Consider the following 5,682-nt stretch of genomic DNA (forward strand, 5'->3'; position numbering starts at 1 on the left):
GGGGGGGTGGGGAAACCCAGCCCAGTCACGCCAGTCTCTGAATGGAGTTATGTCATTGTAGGGATCTGGTGGTGTGGCATGTGAAAGCTCTGCTCTCTAACGAAGTGCAGGTGGACGTGGTGAGCAAGGACAGCCCAGTGCATTCCCTATGGAATGGGAGAGGGATGTGTTTAACTAGCACGAATGCCATAGCTGTCAACCGAGAATCGAGTCTTACTGCAAGTGAAGCATGTACAGTGAGAACATTTCTCTTGCAAAGCTCTTTACTTCTGTAGCTGTGACGATTAAGTTCGATTCTCTCAGCCAACTATCATGTTCATCTGAAGGTCTCATAAATCATAAACAATAAATAATTCCAGGAAAATGCAAATGAGCAGACTCAGAGGAATATAATCCTTTTGCCCATTACTCTAAATCTATATTGATTTACTTGGACTAACTTAACTTTTGGCCAGGAGGGTAACTTACATTAGTTTCTAAAATGTGAAAAATGCTTCATTTACACTCTGATACAAATGATAAATATCATTTTCAGTTTACTTCTTATGTTAAGGGCACATATTTTATACTATTCAGGTCTGGAACCAATCAGCAATGTCCTGCCTGTTTCTTATTTTGTGGATTTAATTTAGGAATTCATCCAAAATCTTACTTAGGGACAGTATTCTATAGCTTAATGCCAAAAAACATAAAAGAACATGAAAAAAAAGTATACTAAAAATATCACAAAGCAATAATTTTTCACTCTGTCATTGCATGCTAGCAATATATATATTTTTTCAAAACTAAAAGTTATGCAATGCTGTAATCTCCCAAAGGCCTAGTTTGATATATCTTTTCTTGTCACAGTTTCTGATGCATGCTTCTGGCAAATGAGAGATCTACTCAATTCTTTGTCTATTTCATTTTTTGATTGTATCAGATGTACTTACAGAATTTTTTTCCAAAATTTTCATTTCCTCATGTTTATAAGAATCAGATATTTTAGAATTTGAATTTAGAATTGTAAGAATTTTCCTTTTTAAAATAATTTAAATATATCATTTTTAGTTATGAAACCTGTGAAAAGATATTTAGTCTTCATGATCATGAATAAATTTACCTAAAAAATTAATATTAAAGTAAATGCCTCATCTTTGTTATAGAACTGTTAAAAAAATGATAATCTTCTTGAAAGTAACCCATAGAATAGTAGGGTGATACATAACATACTATCATTATTATTTTAGGAAAATTATAGAAAGACCTCAGTTTTATAGTAGAGGAAATAAACTTAGAAAAAATCGGGATAAAATGACAAATAAACCAATCACATATAATTAAGTGGCTCATTGTAAGAAAATAGTGAAAACAATTCTAAGTATAACTTCAAGTGTGTCAAATTATATAATCTGAGATTTTGTTTGAAAAATTCCAGCTATTTGCTCTTAGAATTTTTCTTAATAACGTGATAGCTTCTTTTTTCTGACTTTAAATGTTATGCTTTAAAATCCATATAAGTATTATTATCACATTTTTGGAAGTAAAAATGAAGACTCAGAAAGTCTAAATAACTTGTTAAAAGTCACCTAACAAGTTAGTTAATGGAAAAACAAAATCATGAACATCTTCAGCCATCAGGAGGAGGGTGAACAGGATGAAGCTGACACAAGGTAGATAATATAATAAGTTTAAAATATTTTATAGACAATGTTATCAGTTGAGAAAAGTTGAAATATTAACTAGACAATAGTTTTTAAATAGCAAAAAATTAACTACGCCACTGTTTCATTCTTTGTATATCACACACTCACATGAATGCACACACCCACATAAACACTTTGATATACTTCTGGGTGACAAATGAGCTTTCCGCCCCAGCACATGGTGATTTGGGTCATTTGTGTAATGGATGTTGGAGGTTTCATCAATATCCATGTTAAAATGACTGACTTGCCCTTTCTGCCCACCAACTGGGATCCTCTGTTACCTGAGACTACCAGGAATGATGAGCACCATTATTCCACCTCATTCCGAGTACAACCCAGGTCACTACAACTTGACTGTTTCCTTTTCTATAACCATTCTGATGGCAGATTTTGCTTATCTCAGTCTAGCTCTAGAATTCTGAAAAGTCAGTCCTGAAATAGGAAAGTAATAGGACCCAGATTTTGTGAAAAGATAGATATAAATTTAAAAATTTACACAGCAATCTACCAAGAGTGAAAATGAAAAAAAAAATTATGTAATCTTGATAGCTTTAGTATCTTTAGTACCTTTAAACTGGGTATGATGATGTCTGTAGGAAAACTTATGAACATCATAGAATATCGTGTGTATAATGCTATTGATATAGAGCTTGGCATAAAAAAAGGGATTGATACACTGGAATGCTTAATATCTTATAGCTCTTATAAGTTATTATTTGTAGAGTCATAAAATCACAGATTTTTAATTAATTTCAGAGATCATCTAATCGATGGGTACTATTAGACAAATTTCTTGAGTTCTGTTGCAGTTCTTTTATTTTCATGTGAAGAGCTAAATCTAATGTGTTTCTAGTGCTCCATCTACACAAACTCTTACATTGTTCTCCTTTTTGGGTAAATGAATAGTTTTACACTCTTGCCTACACTCTGTCCATAGTGATATGTGACTGTGCAACTACATGAGTGAAGTAATCTGAGAGCATAGGATATGATAAAATATAATGACAATTTTCTATAAGTAGAGGAGAAAGTTCTGTTTTCATCATTTTATATATGGGTGCTTCGAACTATTTTCTTATTTCATATTTCATAAAAGTAGTTCGCTTTAGCATTGGAAAATTCAGGGGAAAAGAAGAAAATAAGAATTTTAGCACATTTGGAGAATATTTACAATTGAAAGATGAGAATAAATATTCTAGCCCAGAGATAATTATCTTTTGGTGTTTCTTCTTAAGGGATAAGTGTGTACACACGCAAATTCATAGATACTTTGATTTTCACAAAAATATAGAATATTATGTTTGTAGTTTTCTATCCTTTTCCACATAACAATTAGCTGAGGATAATTTTCTATATAATTAAATATTATTTTTGAATATAATTTTTATTTACTACATGAAATTCTGTTATATAGATGTATCATAAAGTAGTTATTTTTTAATATTACAATGAAAATGTTCTCTTATAACTTGTAAAGCATTATCACAAACAATGAAAATTTATTCTTTGAATTGTTTGTACCTACCTTGCTCTTCTAAACAAACACACCTTAAATAAAAATATTTTTTAGTAAGTGGTTTGCGTTTTCAATCAGACAATAAAGGAATGGATTTGAAAGTTATTTCTCTCCTCACACCAATCTTATTACTATTCTTTTTTAATGTTTATTTTTCAATTAGAGTTGACATTCAAAATTATTTTATATTAGTTTCAGGTGTACAGCATAGCAGTTAGAAATTTACATAATTTTTGAACTGATGCCCCCACTTAATTTAGTACCCACCTGGCACTACACATAGTTATTACAATATTATTTACTATATTCCCTATGCTGCACTTCATATCCCTATTTTGTAACTACCAATCTGTACTTCTTAATCCCTTCCCCTTTTTCACTCAGCTTCCCAACTTCCCTCCCATCTGTCAATCACCAGTTAATTCTCTATATCTATGCATCTGTTTCTGTTTTGTTTGTTAGTTTACTTTGTTTCTTAGATTCTGCATATAAGTGAAATATGGTATTTGTCTTCTCTGTCCAATTTATTTCACTCTAGGTCCATTTATGTCATTGCAAATGGTAAGATTTCATTTTTTTGGCCGTGTAATATTTCATTGGTTCTATGTACCACCTCTTCTTTACTCAGTCATCTATTGATGGGCACTGAGGATGCTTCCATATTTTGGCTATGGTAAATAGTGCTACAGTGAATATAGTGTTGTTAATATCTTTTCAAATTTTGTTTTGTTTTTCAGATAAATATCCAGAAGTGGAATTGCTGGGTCATAAGGTAGTTTTATTTTTAATTTTTTGAGGAACTGCCAAACTGTTTTCCATTGTGGCTGTACCAATCTGCAGTCCCACCAACAGTGTATGAGTGTTCACTTTTCTCCACATTCTTGCCAATATTTGTTATTTTTTGATTAATTAATAATAATCAGTCTGACAGGTGTGAGGTGATATCTCATTGTGGTTTTAATTTGCATTTCTCTCATGGTTAGTGACATTGAGTATCTTTTTATATATCTATTGGCCATCTGTACGTCTTCTTTGGAGAAATGCCTATTCAAATCTTCTGTCCATTTTTTTAAATTGAATTTTTTTTTAAATTGTATGAATACCTTATAAATTTGGGGTATTAACCTCTTATCTGATGTATCATTGACAAATATCTTCTCCATTCTGTAGGTTATCTTTTTGTCTTGATGGTTTCCTTTGCTGTACAAAGTTTTTTAGTTTGATGTACTCATTTTGTTTATTTTTTCTTTTGTGTTCCTTGCCTGAGAAGATATATCAGGAAAAAAATTACTAAGAGCAATGTCAGAGAGTTTACTACTTATTTTTTCTTCTAAGACTTTTGTGGTTTCGGTTCTCACATTTAACTCTTTAAAAGCAATTTTGACTTTATTTTGTATATGGTATAAGAAGATGATTCAGTTTCTTTTTTTTTTTTTTAATGTGTCTGTCCAGTTTTCCCAGCATCGTTAATTAAACAGATTGTCTTTACCCACTTGTATATTCTTGCCTCCTTGTCATTGATTAAATGGTCATATAGGTGTGAATTTATTTCTGGGCTCTTTGTTCTGTTCCATTGTCCTATGTGTCTTTTTATGCCAGTACCATGGTCTTTTGATTACTATAGCCTTGTAGAAGAGTACGGTATCAGGCAGTGTGATTATTCCTACTTTGTTCTTCTTTCTCAAGATTGCCATGGCTATTTGGGGTCTTTTGTGGTTCCATATAAATTTTAAGATTATTCATTCTAGTTCTATGAAAAATAACATTGGTATTTTGATAGGGGTTGCACTGAATCTCTAGATTGCTTTGGGTAATATGAATATTCTAAAAATGTTAAATCTACCTATCTATGAGCACTATATATGCTTCCATTTATTTCTCTTTCAATTTCTTTCTTCAATGACTTACAAATTTCTGAGTTCATTGAGCATCCTTATAATTAGTGTTTTAAACTCTACATCTGGTAAGTTGATTGCCTTTGTTACATTTAATTATTTTTCTGGTGTTTTCTTCTGTTTTTTTATTTGAGACATGTTTCTTAATTTTCTCCTTTTGGTTACCTCTCTGTGTTTATTTTTATGTACTAGGTAGATCTACTACACCTCCCAGTCTTAGCCAGGTGGCTCATGTAGTAGGTGTCCTATATGGCCCCATGGTACAATCTCCCTGATCACTTGTGCCAGGTGCTCCAGGAGTATTTCTTGTGTGGCCAATATGTGCCCTCTTTTTGTAGTTGAGCCTTGTTTGTTGTTGGCACATCAGTGAATGGGATTGACTTTCAGGCTAACTGGCTGAGAGGACTGGCTGCATCCATTGTGTATGAGCTGCTGTTTGAGGGCTGACTCCACAGAGTGGGATTCACCCCAGCATGCTTGCGTGCCTATTTAGACCATCCTTTGGATATGCTGCTTGTGGGGCTAATCAGGTAATACTCTGTTGATATCTAACACTGGCCTCCAGGTCTGTTGATTATGGAGC

Source organism: Pteropus alecto, unplaced genomic scaffold (assembly GCF_000325575.1).
Source record: "Pteropus alecto unplaced genomic scaffold, ASM32557v1 scaffold76, whole genome shotgun sequence".
In the NCBI taxonomy this organism is placed as follows: domain Eukaryota; kingdom Metazoa; phylum Chordata; class Mammalia; order Chiroptera; family Pteropodidae; genus Pteropus; species Pteropus alecto.